Genomic DNA, 19,700 nt, shown 5'->3' with positions numbered 1-19,700 from the left:
AAGTAAGACAAGTTTATCAGTGTGAAGGCTTTGGCATATTAAATTTTTCAAATTAAAAAATAAAACTTTTCTCAGTCGTGAAAATGAAAACAGTCATCTCTGAATGACAGCAAACCAGACTGTTTTCTAAAGTCAGTGAATATGTCATGAATTAATGAAGAAGAAAACCCAAATGCATCAGCATTAGAAAACATTTCAGGATCACAAAATCCAATTAGTCCAATCCATTGAGGGGGTAAATCTGACTTAAATTGGAAACATTAAAAAAAGAGTTAATAATCAATTAAAAAAATATAATGGAGAAACAACTCCATGTGTATTACCAACCGAAAATACAAAACAGCAAAAAACTAACTTAACCAATGCTTTGTGGGGCAAATATGAAGAGAATACAGAATTTTTTGATCTATTGAAAGTCCTAACTGAGGGGCTCCTGGGTGGCTCAGTGGGTTAAGCCTCTGCCTTCTACTCAGGTCATGATCTCAGGGTCCTGGGATCAAGCCCTGCATTGGGCTCTCTGCTTAGCAGGGAGCCTGCTTCCCCCTCTGTCTCTGCCTGCCTCTCTGCCTACTTGTGATCTCTGTCTGTCAAATAAATAAAAAGAAAAATCTTTAAAAAAAAAAAAAAAAGGTCTTAACTGAAAAGATAGCTATATCATGTTTAGATGGAAATACTAAATACTTTAATAATGGCAATTCATTCTCATTTTAAAAATAGCTTCAAAATAATTTCAAATATAATCCTAACACAATTTCTCTCAGAAAATTGCAAAGCATTTTAAAAGTTTACTGGGAAATAAAGTTTACTGGAAATTATAAATGGAAGAAATGAACCATGACAGTTTTTTTTTTTTTAAAGAGGAGTAAAGAGGTGTGACCAGATATTGAAATATACACTAGTGTTTGACATTGTAAATTGTTTAATTTACAATTAAGTAAATAGGAACTAAGTTTATACAAAGTAATACAAGTGAAGAAGTATCCTGAATACAGACACTTATATTTAATATACAATAATATTTAATAGAGTAGTCATTTTAAGTCCATAGGGAAGGGGAGAATTATTCAATGAAAACACTGGACAATTAATTCAGTGTCAGAGAAGATTAGAAATCCATGTCATAACATATATCTGTATATTTCCTATGGCAACATTGACTGAAAAGTCTAGTAAAAATACATTCGAAGATACATATAAGAAACATCTTTATATGCATCAGTATGTGCTTTGGGAATCATCCTGGGAAAAGATTATTGGGTTAAAAACTATACATTTAATAAAGACAAAAAAGACACTAAATCAAATGACACACTTTAAATATTAATATATTAATAATAAACATGCTAGTAGAAAATCATCAAAGAACTTAAGTAAGCATTCATTGGAATGGAAGCTTCATGAAGACAGAAAGACTTATGCTTCATTATTTCAGTAAGTTTTTAATAAATGTTGTTTACATTCACTGATGGAGAAATCCAACAGCCAGCAAACACATGAAAAGAAATGTTCAGACTCAGTAATGATCAGACATATGAAAATTAAGGGAAATGCCATGTTTAGGTTACTGAGGCAGCAAATATACAAAAGTAAAATCATGGTTATTTAGTACTTGCAAGAATGTAATGAGCATAGCTGTACAATCAGGAACAAACACAGCCCTAAGAAGTGCATGTCAATTGGTAATAAATATAGAAATTTATACAGATGAAACTTTTCCCAAAGTACACTTGTCCTACTCGATTGGCTTTCTTGGCTAATTTTCTTTGACGGACATTTCTTCTTGCCCAGCTGTCATCTCATGTCTGCCATTGTGCTCATTTAGATTCTTTTATGAACCTCCTTTTTTTTTCTTTTGCATCTTGATGAGAGCTTTAGTTTCCTAAATTACTCTATTTTTGTTTTTACTATTTTATCTTCCTGAAGTATTTTAAATACTGAACAATATGGAAATACTTTAATGCAATGAAGAAAGGTGCCAAACAGTGTAATCTAATAACATAAAGAATCTTGATGCTATAATATGTTAATGAAGCCTAGTGACTAGTGTCCCATACAAACAAGGATTTGTAGTAGTTCTGCAAGAAAAAAGTGGTAGATGAAAACCAAGTCATCAAAATACAATGTAAACAAGAACACAAAAAACATCCTTTACTAGCAGGTGGTAATATATTCTTAATACAAATAGACTTATTGTTTGATTTTTTTCTAGGATACGTAATGTAAATAGAACTATAAACTGTTTACGTATATAAAGCTCTCACTCTAAAGTTGAATATGTAGATTGTTTTCCAATAATAGTTCTAGGATCTGAAATGTGGGGGAAAAAAAGAAGTCTAAGGACTAAGTTAAAGAGCTGAATCTGTGGGGGGGAAATAAAAACGCTGTGATGAGTATATTCAGATTAGAAAATTAAACACCAGTCATTTATTTGGGCTATCTTAACCAAAGTCACTAATATGTTGTGAAACAGGAGATTGTATAGTTGATGTCCAAAGTTAAAAATAGCCTTGTGTCTATTGTATAAAATATTATTTTTCCTCTTAATGACAATAACATGACCTAATACTTACATTGTCGCTTTGTAGGCTTCAATATGCATGAAATGACAAAATCATATCTTTCAACTTTATTTAGATATGATTTACATACGAGTAAATGCACCTATTTTAGATGTTTAATGAGTTTGAACTGTATGAACCCGTTCATCCATCTCCCTACCTCTATTTTAGGTAGACAGATAATACATAGTGTTTTCTTTTGTGTAGATGGTTCTGTGATTATAAAGGACCGTGTACTGGTATGATTGTCCCCACAATTGTGTAGTGAATAGTTCCATAATCCAAGAAAATTCCCTCATGTTGTCCCTCTGTAGTCAACCATCCCTTTTTGATCAAATGCCACTGTTAACCCAATCTATCCATCTGTAGTTCATTTTACATCGTATTTATACCAGTGGGTACCAATTCCAGCCCTACAGGGTAAAATTTCCAAATTCTCTTTCTCCAATTATGAAACCATTCTTTCAAAAAGAGAGAACTGTCGCTCTCAGAATTTATTATAAATGCATAGCCAGATTACACAGTATCCAGCAGACAAGTAATTCTGTTATTGGATATAGGAGGCAAATACTTCTGGAAAATAGTCTTATACTAGAAAACATATGGTGCACAATCTGCAGAGCTATATTTTGGAAACCATGATGCCAGATGAAAAGATAAATAATCAGACATTGAACTTTAGTCAGCATTTAAACCAAGAGCTTCAAAGAACTTTACCAATAGAAACGAGGAAATCTCTGCAAAAGGCAACATTAAAATACGAATGTATTCAAATACTTGCTGGACACATTTGGGCTACATCACATGGATACTTTTTCAACAACCCATTCAAATTTATCTCTTGGCATAATCAGATTTCTCCGACACAAAGGAGGCCTTTTACTCTCTGTGTTTGTTTGTTTTCTGTGCAGAAAGGAAACAGGTCAAATGAGTTTCACGTGAAGATCTCTCGTAAACTTGAAAAAATATATAACGTAATGCTGGTTCCCCTTTGCCAGGATGGTGCGTCTCTGGCTCAATGATTTGAAGCAGACTAGAAGTTTCTCTGGGTGTCTGTTTTGCATTTCAGTTTCTTACAGTCACTGGAAGATATTAGTCTAACAGTTCTTTGAATTGATTGCTTCCTCTGTTGGCATGAACTATCCTATGGGTTCTTGCATTAAACAATTTCCGCTTGGGTTCATTAAATGATAAAATGAAATCTTACTGCGGACATAGATGCCCTGAACTCAGGTTTAGCTCTTATATTAAAAATGACAGAATGAAGGGAGTTTCCCCCCCTATTGTAATAGTTCATTTATTTTCCCTCTGTTGTCATGCCCTTGGGCTCTTCAACAGGTGAATTGCCATAGAAAGATTTAAATATCCAACGTGAGGGACCCTACTTTCATCTGACTGCCATAGATCTTTGCATAAGCACAGAGAATTTCTATCAAGGGGTAGGAAATGGGAACAAAGCCAGGTTCTTCTCAGAGTGTGCTCCTAACACGCCGTCCCTTCTCCATTGCTAGATGTTCCTTGTAATCATCGAAGAAAATATAAAGACACCTTGAAAACTCAAGAGAGATTCAGCAAGCAGATAGAATTCTGGACTGACTTGTACACCAGCCAGACAGATGGATAGAAGTATATGGTAGAGACATTACATATGTTTTTTCTAACCTCCAGATTGGGATTTTGCACTAAGCTGATACTCTTTTTGTTATTCTGCATTTCCCCATTTGTCAACTACAATGCAAGTTATTTCAAAGAGGGTAGACCTGTAAGGAAGAGAGCAGACACAAGCCCAATTTTCCTTTCAAACTACCTAAATATTCAGGAGTTCTTAATAGAAATGTGCTTTAAAATTATTATTATTATTACCATGATTCTTAGTATCTTATTCATGTTTACTGTGATTTGTGTAAGAACAATTGTCTCTGGAAGTTAATTTCACTTTTCAATGCTGCTTGGCCCACTGGAAATGATTAACTTGACAGTGATGGGAAGAGGAAAAATATCTAGAAAACATCTACACAGTGCAAAGCTGTGCTGAATATTTTCTTCCCCATAGAAGTCACTTTTATTACTTTATCTTTCTGTAAAATCTTAATATATATATATATATATATAGTGCCCTAGTTTACTTGGCACACATAAATTAGGGTATATTTGTCTATTAGTTCCTGTTTCTGTTATCTTCATTTTGGTAACACCCACTTGTCGGCTTTGTAGGGCTGTAGGTTTATCTCCAAAGTTTGCATGATAAGAGAGCAATTGTATCCACTTGTTTTGACTCATGCTTGACTATAATATTTTATGTCTTCTAATCAGTTCATTTTTTTCTGATTGTACAATTAATGATATTATCTCATGCAACATATATTTCATAGAAATTCCTTTGCAATTTTCCTGCAATAGTGATTCTCTGAGGAGCTCCCTGTGATGATTCAGTTACATGAAAACATCTCCAGTAATTTTATTTTCAGTATGTTTCATTGAGAGACTGAAAGAAGTCATGGAGATGTAATGTGCCAGCCTGTTTTCTGCTCCGTGAGTCACCAGAAATGCTGTACAGAACATCGCTGATGACCTTAACGTAAGCCATTCAGCTACATGTTTTCTGTCCCTGTAATGCTGGACATTTCTGTCATTCCCACGACTATTGGCTGGTGGCTTCTTTGATGTGTTTTCGCAGGTGACTCTTGGTGTCTTCTCTACCAGATTCTTTAATGTTCATATTGCTTTGTCTTTATGCTTTGGCTGTCTTCTCTTACCCTAAAACATCTTAGTTAGTCTCGAATCTCTCAATTGCTAGCTCCTCGTCAATCTATCTCGGATCTGTTCCCTTGGATGCTGCTTGACTCCTGAGCTCAGTATGTACAGATTAAAGTGTATATACATATAGATATACATATATACATAGTATACGCACACACACACACACACACACACAAAGATATATATATATCTTTGCCTACACCCAAAGTGTGAAGAAAATTTCTTTTATTTTCTTCTAAAAGTTGATGGTTTTAACTTGCACATTGAGGACTATGATCTATCTGACATTAATTTTTATGGATGATTGAGGTAAGGATTGAGATTCTTTTTTTTTTGGATGCATCCATTTTTTTTTTCATGGGTTTACCCAGTTCTTATAGCACCATTTGTTAATGAGATTTCCCTTTCTTCGTTAAATGTCTTTGGTACCTTTGTCAAAATCAATTTGTGTTGATAGTGTTCACCTGCTTCTGGACTCTATATTCTGTTCCATTCCTCTCCTGTATATTTTTATGCCAATATAGCTGCGTCTTGATTACGGTGGCTTTGTAGTAAGCCTGGGAGTGAGTCATTTAAGTTTTCAATTTTATTTTCCATTTCTAAGATTGCTTTAGGTTCTCTTCAGCTTTTGGATTTCCATATAAATTTTAGAAACTCTGTCAGTGTCTACAAAAACGTTTGCTGAGATTATGATTTTGATTGCATTGAATCTATAAATCAATTTGTGGATAAATTATTTCTTAAATGTGTGTACATTCATCTAGGTCTCCTTTAACTTAGATTTTATTTTGCATTTTTTTCAGTAGTGTACCTGATTTGTGATTTATTACTAAGTATTTTTTTTTCAGGCTATGGTAAAGAGAAGTTTTAAAATTTCACTTCCCAATTGTTTACAACTACTATAAAAAATACAACCACATATGGATATTGTGAAATCTATCCCACATATTTTAATATTTTTAGATATTGCTTTTATTTCAGTTCCCAAATGTTCCTTACCATTATTTAAAAAAAAATGCAATTGCTTTAGTATTTTCATCTTTTACTCTTTGATCTTGTTAAATTTCCTGGTTATTTCTAGTAATTTCTTATAGATGTCTTATGACTTTTGTGTAAACATTCAGGTCATTTTGAAAAACAGGCTCCATTTTTTTTTTAAGTATATATTTCTTGCTTACTAGGTTTATCTTGTACCTTCTCTTAGAACTGGAATCACCCTCCCCCCCCCAAAAAAAAAGTCTAAATTCACAGGTGGGACATGGTAGAAGACTCTGGGCCTCAGCTATACTGGGACAATGTTATTTCTAGGCTCTTTTACTGGAAAAGGTTATATCTTTTCAAAACCCATTAGTTTATGTTGGCATTTTCTAAATATCTTAGTATTTCCCTTAATTGTATCTCTTTTTTCTTACCCTGAAAATCTTGACTCTGAACATCATTAACACAATTTGTTAATTATATCCTCCTTCAGTGAAAAAAGGGCTAGTTTCAAAATAGCAACAAATAAAACTAGCAAGACTAATTTTTAATTAAAACCACTTTTAACAAAAAGATATTTATTTAACTTTTAAATTTAATTTTTAAAGTTTTTGCCCTTTTTAAAAAATATTTTTAAAATGTTATTTATTTATTTGAGAAAGAAGAAAAGTGAGAGAGCATAACTGGGAGAAGGGGCAGAGAGAGAGGGAGAAGCAAACTCCCTACTGAGCAGGGAGCCTTATAGAGGGAATTGAGAATCATAACCTGAGTCAAAAGCCAACGTTTAACTGACTGAGCCACCCAGGCACCCCTAAATTTTTTGTCCTAAGCATCATCCTCTTAACTGTGTATAGCTGAAGTTTCTCCTTATTCTAATGCTTTTATTTCTAGCTTAAATGAAATAGATTAATTTTAATGACATTTAATACGAATATTTTTCCTATGTATTTATGTTACCATTTTAATATGTATTTTGTTTTATTTTGTATTTAGTTGGGAGGCATTTTTAGAGTTTTGACTGAGAAAAATAGTTTATTTTTATCATTCAAATCTCAAAACTCTATAGAAAATACTTTATATAGAAATCTTGTTGCCACTCTTGAACCTTTCCCATGTTGCACGTATCCATCCAAATATAACTGCTTGTGGGAGTGAGAAGCTACACCTTACGTCCCTCTCCCAACACACACATTCCCTATAAATATTTTCTTTTATTTAAATATTTATTTATTTATTTGAGTGAGAGAGAGAGAGAGAAAGAGAGCATGAGCAGAAGGGAGGGGCAGAGGCAGAAGGAGAGGCAGAGGGAGAAGCTGGCTTCCCACTGAGGGGCGGAGAAGGAGAGCAGGCTTCCCGCTGAGCAGGGAGCCCGATGTGGGACTCAATTCCAGGACCCTGGGATCATGATCTGAGCTGAAGGCAGACGCTTAACCGACTGAGCTGCCCAGGTGCCCCTCTCTCACCCATTTTAAATCCATTATTCCTCCTTTGCTGCCTGCCCTACACACCTCAAGGTCCTGCATCAGTCTTAGGTAAATTCATGCTCCTGTAAGAAATCAAATCAAATCATATCATCTATCTATCTATCTATCTATCTATCTACCTATGTATTTAAAGGTTTTGATCCCTCACTAATATTTGTAATTACTCATTTAAAGTTCATATTCTCACCCAGTCTGTAGGTCGCAAGATATCAAGGATCATTCTCCATTTCCAGCTATCTAAAATTGGCCCAAATAAGTGGCAGAAAATGCCATTCTACCTGTTGCTGAGAGGTAAAAATTATGCCTTCCATGGCCGGCCAACATTACATACTCTTCCTTCTCCTCTGGTCATACTGGCATTCTGTGTTAGGTGTCCATTCCCTTTCTTCTCTTTCTCTCTGCCTCTCTATCTCTCCCTCCTTCTCTCCCTCCCTCTGTCTCTCTCTGTCTCTGTCTCTCTGTCTCTCTCTTTCACACACACACACACACACACACACACACACACACTCTCTCTCTCTCTCTCTCTCCAGGATAGGGAATGAACAATTTCCTTGCAGTGGGACTATCACTAGAAATGAGCATACGAACACTGACCAGGAATTTTCTCTGTGAAAAAATAATTCTCTTTGGAGACTTTTTGGTTATAGCTCCTTTAGCCCTTATCATAAAATAATGCGGAAAATACAATGGCACTTTTTAAAACCCTCAACTATATCCTTACAACATACTCTACTTGGATCAGTACCACAAAAATAAAAGCAATATTTTGTCTGCCCATGAACCTTTCCCAGCCCCCTCCCAACCTAACTTCCATCTGCTGTGCTTAAGTCAAAATCTTCTTGTATTTCTCAGTTTAAACTTTCCCTACTCTTCCAAAAAATCTTTTTGACTTCTCCCTCTAAACTTCCATAAGTGGTTAATTAGACTAAATTACCTTATGGCCAGTGCACCCCATCACAATTCTCAATGCACCATGTCGTTACAGTTATGGCTGTTGACAAGAAGTCTGATCCCCCACTTATCTCAAAGGACAGGGCAACTGTCTTATTCTTATTAGAATTCTCAGAGCACAGCACACTTCTTGGTGCCTTTGTTTTCTAAAGAACAAAAGAGTAAATAAATTCTAGTCCAGATATCTCTTCTTAGACTCAAGTGAAATATCAAATATTCCCTGTTCATAATGCCTTGGAAGAATGCTGATGAATGAAATAAAGCCAACTCCTATTTCCTGGAAGTTATCCGTAGAACAGGGATGATATCCCCTGTCAGGGCAGAAAATGTCATTCTTTCCCAGTGACATGATTTTTCCATGAGTTGAGGGCTTTCTGCAGTCAAGCCTTTGTGGTTTCTGGGGTGGGAAGATTCTTACAAGCCTCGGGGACTGTGTTGGATTTGGTAGTCTCAGAGCCTGCTCCTAACAATCTTCCAAACCCTTGTCCTTCCTCAGGTTAGTAGTGGACACACTTCTAGGGGTTACAGGTGTTGGTAGGAAAGCTCCAGCATTGCTATCCCCCTTCCTCATGAGTCAAAATGTCTCAGGGCCCCTAACGGATTTTCTCATTGTATACCCCCACCCCCGGTGTCCTTCTCCTAAATCCAACTTGCAACACCTTGTGTTTCTCTTCATGTAATCCTGATGGCTGTTGCTGGAATTTGGGCAAAGTTGGAGGGAGGCATGGTGTAGAGATTTGCTGTTAGATGCAGGCTGAGCCAGAGTGTAGCCACGGCTAAGTAATCGCTAATACCTGGGAGAGGGAGAAAGGAGTGCCGAAATTCGCCGCTCCATCACAGAAGAAATCAGAAAAGATCAGTTGAGAAAACATGAACTTGAATTAGAACTTACCTACAGGTCAGCACCAGAACTTTTAATTAGAATTACATGATAATTCTTTAGAGAGTCTGTGTCGGGCTGAGCTCTCCTCATGTCCACGATTGTGGACCATGGGTCTTTTTTGCAGCTTGTTTATCTCATTCTTAGAATGTGTGGGTAGAATAATATCTTTATTCTACCTTTTGTTGAGGAGTTAAACTCTACTTTGTACAGGACAGAAAACTGAGGTGAGAAGCAGGCAAATTAAAATAAGAGTTGAAGGTCATCGCTGTAAAGACTCCCTACCTCCAAGAAGAAACAAGGCTGAGGTTTTTACCAAAGCTGTAGCTCTAAGAGGGTGATTACACATCTAGTCCCGGGAGGTTTTGTATCTCACTTTCAAAGGAACTGTCCATTTCAAACGAATTTCTCACTAGACTAACAGATCGTTTTGCAAGCAAAATCTTAAATACAATAAAATGTTTTACAATAGAAACATTACTCAAATATACTTTTTTATTATGTTGTTTTGTAGTTAAATATATAGGTATCATAAAATGTGCTATTGTCACCATTTTAGGCATACCATTCGGTGGTGTGAATTATGTCCATGATGTGGGGCATTGTCACCATATCCTAGTTCCCAATTTTTTAATCACCCCAACAGAATTTTTTTTTACCCATTAAGCAATAATTCTCCACCCATTCCCCTATCCCTGCTCCTGGGAGCCTCTACTTTCTGTCTTTATCAATTTGTCTCATTCTAGATAATTTATATATTAACTGGAACCATACAACATTTGTTCTTTTTTGTGTCTAGCTTATTTTGTTTAACATAATGTTTTCAAGGCTCATCCTGTGATAGCACGTATCAGAAACTAATTCCTTTGAATGGCTGAATACCATTCCATTGTATCTATGCCATGTTTTGTTTATCCATTCATCTGTTCCTGGACACTTGGGTTATTTCCACCTTTTGTTTGTTGTGACTCGTGCTACTGTAGACATCAACATACATGTACGTGACTCCCTGTTTTCATTTCTGTTTGGATGCCTTGGAGTGGATTGAATATACTATTTTATATTGCAGATGTTTAAAACAACTTAAATTTTTGGTCCTCTGCCAGATATATATTTTTTAAATCTGTGAAATTAAAAAAAATGTTTATCCCTATGTATATTTTGATCGAACATTAGAAGACTATAAGGTTTATAAAATAAAATAAGGTATTCAGAAACTTGCCTTTTTCTATTAAAATTTGATGTCATTAGGGCACCTGGGTGACTCGGTCAGTTAAGTGTCTACCTTCAGCTCAGGTCGTGATCCAGGGTCCTGGGATGGAGCCCTACATCGGGCTCCCTGCTCAGCGCCAAGTCTGTTTCTACCTCTGCCCCTCCCCCCAACTCGGGCTCTGTCTCTGTCTCATTGTCTCAAATAAATAAATAAAATCTTTTAAGAAAATTAAAATAAGTTTTGAGGCCATTAGACATGAATGCTTTATTTTTTAAGGATTTATCAGTAGCGAATTTAGCTATCGATAGTTAAAATCAGTAACTGAGTAATAATTGACAGTTAACAAAACACCCTTCCAGGTGCTTCTCCTTCCACTCATGATAAACTAGTAGATTTGTTACCGTTTTTATCAATATCCACCCCACTACTGAGAAAGCTACTGCACAAGAATGTAAAAGATAAGTGAATGTAAAAGATAAGTCGTAGAAATACTTATATTAGTAAAGGCGAATATGTGCAAATCAGTCAGTCGTTGAGACAAAGAGGGAGACCCTATGAGAGATAAAGACACAAACCTGAGAGGAGAAATAATAAAAGTGGAATTTTTTGCATTCTTTTAGCCACAGTAGATGGAAACACAAAAGCACAGAAGGGATCTGAGTGAGCTAACTGCACATCTTCTGTTCCTGGTTGTCCTGGTGATGACATTCCCATTTTTTTTACTAATGACTGTATCATAATAACAAATGAAGGAAATACTCTGGATTCCGTAAAGTCTAGCTCTCTCCAACTTATCAGAGAATCTGAAGAGTAGTTAAGGGGAGTTTTGCTGCAGATAAATGATGATGTTACTGAATGTGATATGACACACTGGCTTGCCTGGGGGGAAAAAAATGGAAAAGAAAAAAGGCAAAATTCCTGTCTTTTTCAAATTTTAAATAAATATATATCTTAAATATATAACATATATTTAAATATATAACATATATTTAAATATAGATTTAATTTATTTGATATAATTTATTTAATACATTCAATATATATTTAGTAAACTATATTAAAATATTAAAATTTAAATATATAATATATATTTATGATATATATATAATTTTATATGTATATTTTTTATTATTTTTGATTAGCCAAAGGTCCTGTCTGATGAACAGTTGCCCCTCTCATCTCTATGGATGTATCTAACACGCAACTCGGAAAAACAATCCTTACGTATGAAAAGCTTACCTTGTTCCTGTATACTTTAAATCTGTTCTGGCCATTCCTGGGTTTTACTTCTCTCACTGAATGTGAAGAGACACTCTTGACAAGTGAAACATTAGTAATGCATCCTCATGGGATCACCTGCCTAGCATCGCTACTTGAGAGAGAACCAGAATTCTGGGATTTTAGGCAAGAAAATGAACCAATCTTCTGTCTCTCTGTTGCTCTCTCTCTAACTCTGTGGGAGCTCGCAGCAATCTAAGCTAGCTCTTTCTTGTGCTACTCTGCCTGCCATCACCCCACCTTTGAGAACTGTGGAAGTGGGGAGAGAATATGGAGTCAAGAAACCTCTGCAGCCTAGCCTCATGACCCAGTGAGCAAGTGTGTGGAGGTCAGGAACTGACTCCAAGTTAGAAACATGTAGTCAGGATTTGAACTCAGGTACTTGGCCTCAAGATCCTATGTCTATCCACTGAATCACAGTATCTGTAACGTGTCCGATTAGCTAGACAGTTTAATCCAAAGAGGAAAAATAATGAAGTGTAAATCATCTAAAACTCACACCCAACAGAAAGCCCACTGACCCTGTTTCTCAGAGTAAGAGCTGCTGAGCTGGGGTAATGTCAGGACTGGTTGTCTCTACTACTCCATCACATCTCTGGGGCCTGAAGTGCTTTCCCCCTTTCTGCCTAGCTGCCTTGGACTTCTCCTATAGACCCACCCCAGCTGTGGCAGCCCCAGTCACCACTCAATAGCAAAAAGCTAGAAAAAAGGAGAATTTGTCCTTGACTTGTGTCTCTCTTCAAGAGCAAGAATAAGTTTCCCAGAATCCCCAGTCAAGGAGCTTCAGGTCATTGGCCAGAAGGACATAACATCCCTCTTCCTAAATAAATCAGTGACAATCAGGGAAAAAAAAATATATCGGGATTTGTTTGCACAAATCAAGATTCAGCACAGGAGTGAGAAAATGTCAGATCCTCCTGAAAACATACTTCCTGACACCCAAAAAATCAGGCAATCTATAGGGTTGGTCGCTTTGACTCACCAACCTTTGGGTAAGAAGTAGATGCTAGAACAATTTTGAATGGTTTTGCCTTATTTCTTCATAACTCCCTGCTACAAGAGTAAATGAAGAGGAAGTCAAGAAGCAGGATAACTCGCTTGATAGCCTGTGCCGAGGTAACTTGAGTTTAACCTGTCATATTTGTTTTACCAGTTCATGGTGGTGCTCCCCATAGAGACATCAGATTTTCCCTCCTTAAGTGCAAGCGTAAAATTACTTGGAGAAGACAAAAAGTTGGCTGTTTTGTGTTGACTTAGCTGAGGATATCTGACATGCAGAAGAGAAGCAGACACCACGCATGTGGAAAATAGCACAGGTGGTCCGGTGCTCCATACGGAACATGGTGGCTATAGGATATTGGAAATAAAACAGCAATGACATATCCTATCATTGATTCAGAAACATGTTTCCCATTCTCATTTGCAGCCCTTTCAGTTCTCAAAGTGTAGGCAACATTTTCTTCCAATGTTTTTCCCATCTCGGATAGCTCTGTGATTTAGACAACAGCGAGCAGAGCGCGTGATTAATGGGGACTGTGATTTGAGGATGGGACAGCTGCTGGATCACAAAGAGAGGCTTTGTGGGCACGTTACCACATGGACAAGAAACTCAACAAATTGATAATTTGTTAAGCTAATTGAATCTCTCTGTGAGAGTTACTGTAACTTTTGGTTAGGCTAGGACATGACCCAGTGCTTATACCGTGGTAGGGCAGCTAAAGGCAAAGCCTTCCTGTGCTAATGATCGGAGCAATTATTAAGACTGAGCCTTCACCAAAGAGTCAGACTGGCGTGCATGTCCTTATCACCCTGAGCGTCCTGCTGGCCTCCTTCCATCCATTCCATGGAGGATCCCGAGCTCTTCCAAGAAGGCTGGGTTCCTCAGGTTGCCCTCATGTGTTTCCAACCCAGCCTGCCTATAGCAGGGATGCATGTTTCTTTGTTCCCAAATTCTTCTAACCTGTGTCAGGAGGGTTGATGGAAGCCCTTAGACCATTTCCTTTGTGATCATTGTTCATTTTATTGCTATTACTATTTTCATTATTTTAATAATATTTTTTATTATATTTTCTAATGTTTCACTGTGGGTTTGTTGGATATCTACTGATTTTTGGAAACAATGACTTTTGGATTTTTCAATAATAGATGTTGGTGCCTCCTCTTTTTCTCTTTCATTCTATTGACCAGAACCACCAGTATAATGCTGCACATCGATAGAAGAACTAAGCATCCTCATTTTGTTGGAACTCACACGGGAATATGTCTAATATGTCAATATCAAATTTAATATGTTTTATAGGTTTTGGAAGTTTTCTTTTATCAGGTTATCAAAAAATCTACTTTTTTTATTTCCTAAGTTTTTTTTTTCATAATTACTAACCTTTGACTATTATCTATGATTATTGAGGGGATCTGATTTTTTGTGAAACCTGTCAATTTTTGGTAATAGTATTATTTTCTTGTTCAATTATTTTTGCATTCTTGGAGGAAACTCCATACTTTTAATAAGCTAAAAGACTCAGTTTTTCAAGATTTTTATTGATTTTTTTTGCATCTAGTTTTTTAATTTTTAAAATTTTTACTATCATTTTACTATCATTTCCATTTTACTATCATTTACTATCAATTTTCTTAAAATAGGAATTATTTAATCCTTGATAATTTTGTAAATTTTTTTCCTTTGAAGGAATGGAAGATTTTTTTGACTTTGAATCCTTTCCTTTTAAATATTTTTTTAAAAGATTTTATTTATTCATTTGACAGAGGGAGAGAGATCACAAGTAGGCAGAGAGGTAGGCAAAGAGAGAGGGGGAAGCAGACTCCCCACTGAGTAGGGAGCCCAATGCGGAGCTCAATCCCAGGACCTTGGAATCATGACCTGAGCCAAAGGCAGAGGCTTTAACCCACTGAGCCACCCAGGTGCCCCTAATATTTTTCACTAATACATGTTCTTTATTTATTCTTGATAAAGTTTTGTTGATTTTTTTTTAATTGTCAAGTCTATGAAGTTTAAAAATTGATTGAATAGGATCATTAAATGTACACTTGTATTTTGGTTTAATTTTCACTGTATCTCTCCTAATGCAATGTATTTGTGCCTTCTCTCCTTTTCTCAATCAATATGTGGGAAATGGGCCTATTATATTTGTATTTCAAAACCCAACTTTGAATTTGTTGGTCATCTATATGTTTTTGATTATTATATTGTGCTTTTAAATCTATTATTTTCTTCCTTTTATTTCCTAGTTTTTTAGTATATGGCCTACTTATTTTAGTTGAGAAATGAGCAAACTTATTTTAGTCATTTTATTATATAATGGATACATTTATAGATATAAATTTATTCTGAGTACCTCCTAAGTGGCAATCCACAAATTGTTTTATGTGTAATGTATTCATTGTGGTATAGGACTACTTTGTAATATCCATAATATTAATTGCCTTAGCTCACAGTTTATTACATAATATATATTAAATAAATATTAATCAACTAGTATATAATAATTAAAGTAATAATAGAAAATAAATAGATGGCTTTTTTCTGAATTTCACTGCATTTATATAAATTATCTTTTCAGTATTGATCTTTATATTGATGGCATTTGTTCAGAGAATGTAGTATATATATTATTGATTCTTTAGAGTTCTTAGTTTCCTGATATATAGTAAATAAATTGAGTTCAGTTTTTTCCCATTTTTAAGTCAACTTTACTGGAGCTTAATTTACATACAATGAAATGAACCCATGTAATTCAACAAGTTGTGACAACTGTATACACGTTTGTAATTGTTACTACATTCAAGATAGAGGATATTTCCTTCACTCCTAAAATTTTACAGGAAATATTCCCTCTTCCCACTCCCAATCCTAGACACAGATTCTGCTTCTCTGCTTTTAATCACATTAGGATGCTTTTGGACTTTCTAGAACTTAATGTAAATAAACCCATCCTGTATGTACATTTTATGTATGACTTTTTTTTTTTTTTGGCTCAATGAAATGTTTTTAAGATTCATCTATGCTATTGTGTTCGTTATTAGTTCATTTTTTATAACGTGGGATAGTTTTCTGTTATATGAATACACCTTGGTTTTTTTTTTTTTTTTTTTTTAATGCATTCCTCCAATGATGGGCATTTGGATGATTTCCAGGTTTTGGCTCTTATGAACAAATACTCTATTAACAAATCTGGTTTTGTGGGTTTACTTTGATTTACTTTTATTTTGTCTTACAGTAAGAACACTTACTCTCTCAAATATGTTTCAAATGTGTAAGACATTATTGTCAACTAAAGATACAATGTTATATCACTGATTCCTAGAGTTTCTTCATCCTCACTAAAAATCTTTGCCCATTGACCAGTAATTCCCCATTTTGCCTCCCCCCAGCCTCTGGCAACTACCATTCCACTCTTTGATTCTATAACTTTGGCCATTTTGGTACCTCATGTAAGCAGAATCATGCAGTATTTGTCTTACTGAGACTGACTTATTTCACTAGAAGAAACTACAGGACAGTACAGAGTGGAGCAGGGAGACCACTGAGGTTACCCATGTGAGGAACAAAATGGCAGCTGGGAGGAAGGTAGAGTCAGTGCAGGGAAATGGTAGGGCTTTGTGTCTATCTGAGGGTACAGCCGGTATGAGCCCTAGTGGAACCTGGTGCTGCAGAGAGAAAGAGGAGATTCAAGACTGGCCCAGGGTTTTCCTCTGAACAACTGATTCACCGATGACTGAGACTGGTAGGAGTACCGTGAGAGCAAACTTTGCAACGACATCAGTTCTGTTTTAGACATGAGATGTGTTTTAGTGAGAAATCCACGTGGGTATGCTGAGTAGGCACCACATTTAGGACTCTGAAGTTCACAGAAAAGGCTCCTGCCAGTGGGATCATGAGTGTATAGACGGCATTTAAAACTATAAAACTGTTTTACTGTTCTAGTCTGTGCTCAAGGCAAATGCTTTCTTTTCTTTTTTTTTTAAAACTATCCTTTGAAACCCCTCCCGTTTTCCTGCCACTTCATAGAAATACCCACACTGTTTAGTAATTTACCAGCAATTACATCTGTTGACATTCCAGCTGTTGCTTATGGTATCTTTGTCTCTCTCAAAAATCAGAAAACCGAGAACAAAATGACACCTGACAACGTCGCCAGCTCAGCACGTCTGGAGACACGATGTGTCTGACTAAGGGAACGTGCATCCAGCTTATGGGGTGAGAAAGGACTCGAGACATCAAATAATCACAATTTTCCATTTTTAAAGTCTTTAAAAATAATTAGGGAGATGAATTAAAAACAGTTATATTTTTAGATGATGAAAGCATCCTCTTGGACCGTAGACTCTTAGAGGCAACTTAGGAGACCTTGTGTGCACTGAAGAACATTCTAGCTCTTTGAAAACCTCACAGTCCAAAATGCGTAGAAGGCGTACGCATGGAACAGCATTTTCAGTGATTCAAATCTGGAGCAACAACTGTAATGAAGGCTAAATCCGGTTAAATAAAGGAATCTTTTCTATCATCACTTAGGAGATCCAAAATTTAAAATATTCATAGACAAGTGTCTCATGAGGGGTATTATTTTGGTTTCTCTGTGTACAGTCCCTGATGCAAAGGTGAAGTCTTGGTGACATGACTTTCTCAGCTTTCTCCATTTCACTTGTTCAGAGTTGGAGGAAACTCACTGGAGCAAGATGGCTTGAGATTTCTTTGTTGTTCCGTTATATCCCGCTGGGCTTTCCTTATGCTCAAAAACACAAATTGTAGTTCCTAATCGATAGTTGTTCTTGGACAACGATTTATATGTTCTTTTGTACCTTGTACTTGAAATCACATTCTCAACTCCTTCCTAATCAGTTAAAGGTGGTGGCAGGGTCTTGCTACATGGTTTGTGATGAAAAAAGGAAACGTCTCTTAAGGAAAGTGGGAGCTGTGTACTTCTCCTCTGGAACAACTATATACGGATGGCTACAAAAAGCCTGGTGCCATATTTCTAACGTGTACTTAGAGTTCTCATTTGCATTCTCATTGCAAAATTTGGTTTTACAATGGCTAACAGGAAGTTTGGGAATTGGTGCTAAATTTACTTTTACCTTGTGAGTCATGTCCGCTTGCTGAATACACCCAAAGGTATGTCCAACTCTATGAAGAGCATGTTTTTGTTTTGTTTTGTTTTGTTTCCTTTTTATTTTGTAATCATTGTAGACTCACAAGAAGTTGCAAAGGTAGTACTTGTGCCCTTACGCAATGGTTACAATTGTACCCAATGGTTACAATCCGACAGAATTAAAGTACAATATGGAAACTGGGAATTTGAGGTGGGTACAAAGTATGTGATAGTTCTCTTGTTCCATCATTTTATTACACATATAAATTCATGAAAGGATCAGAGTGCACATTATATACTTATGAGATGTAATAATAGTATTTTTTAAAGTGTCAGTTCTCACACATATAATTAAAGACTGCCCCTCAAAGACAATTAATTACCTCAAAGACTACAATTTTTTCAAAGATGGATATTATGCTCAAAATATTTCCAAAGCTCTCTTCTCTTACAATTGTGCTTCGAACTCACTACAAAGCACGAAAGAAGCTCACCCAGAGCGCATACTCTGTCCTGCAATCTTACCGTGTTCCCTCTTAAGTTTACTGTTTTGTTCTCTGCTTTGGCAGTGCTAAGCCCTCAATTCTTTTCTTAAACTTAGGGCTTTCCCTTGCCTGCTTCACTGTCTGCAAACTGCTTTGCTTCCCAATTCTCTGAGAACATAAGACCCTTAGACATGAACTCCTTTGACATCCTATCAAAGCCTGCTACAATGGAGGAAGTAGCCACCTTCTCATCCACAACCACTTCTGATTTCTCCTATCACCTTTATAAGCGACAGAATGATAATAAGGACCTTCCTGCTGGAGAAAGGTCCCAGATGACGCTCTCTCCTCCCTCTGCAGAGTTCATCTCCGTGGACGACGCCATCTTACCCATGCCCCACTCACACCCAAGGCATCCTGCTCTTGGTTGGCCAAAAAGTGCTTTCTCTGCTTGAAGTTAAAAGATGTAACTCGTTTAATTGCAAAAAGTGATATAAACATAATTCTGTAATCTCAAAGAGTGAATTTGTGTGAGATTTGGTATTGGGGACTATTTCTAAACAGTGCCATGGCTTTTAGCTTTGGTTTGTAACAGGCATGTGATGTCCTGGCTTCAGAAGAGAACACACAGTCACATCCTTCTGGTGAGGGACACAAGCTTAATCAAGGCGAAACTGTACTGGGGTCTCCCTTTATCAAATCACTTGGGTAGAATGTTTGCCTGTCATAGAGTACTATAGCAAAACATTCAGTGGATTCTTTATGGCTGGTAATATACCCCAAAACAGCCTCTGAGACATAATGTCGAAAATCCAGTTAGTTTTATTAATATTTGAACACATATATTTCTGTGTGAAATATATACCTTCATTGTGTAAAGATGTTTTAAGCTATATTTGAATACACTCGCCGTGCAGTTGGAATATTTTCATTGTGTCACGCATAAGGCATATTTCAACATTTTTAATAACTGAAGACAGAAAACAGAATATTTGATTTGCGTTAG

This window comes from Lontra canadensis, unplaced genomic scaffold (genome assembly GCF_010015895.1).
Source record: "Lontra canadensis isolate GAN:19392208 unplaced genomic scaffold, GSC_riverotter_1.0 scaffold21, whole genome shotgun sequence".
NCBI lineage: Eukaryota > Metazoa > Chordata > Mammalia > Carnivora > Mustelidae > Lontra > Lontra canadensis.
The sequence above is the reverse complement of the archived record's forward strand: the minus strand, read 5'-3'. Positions refer to the sequence as shown.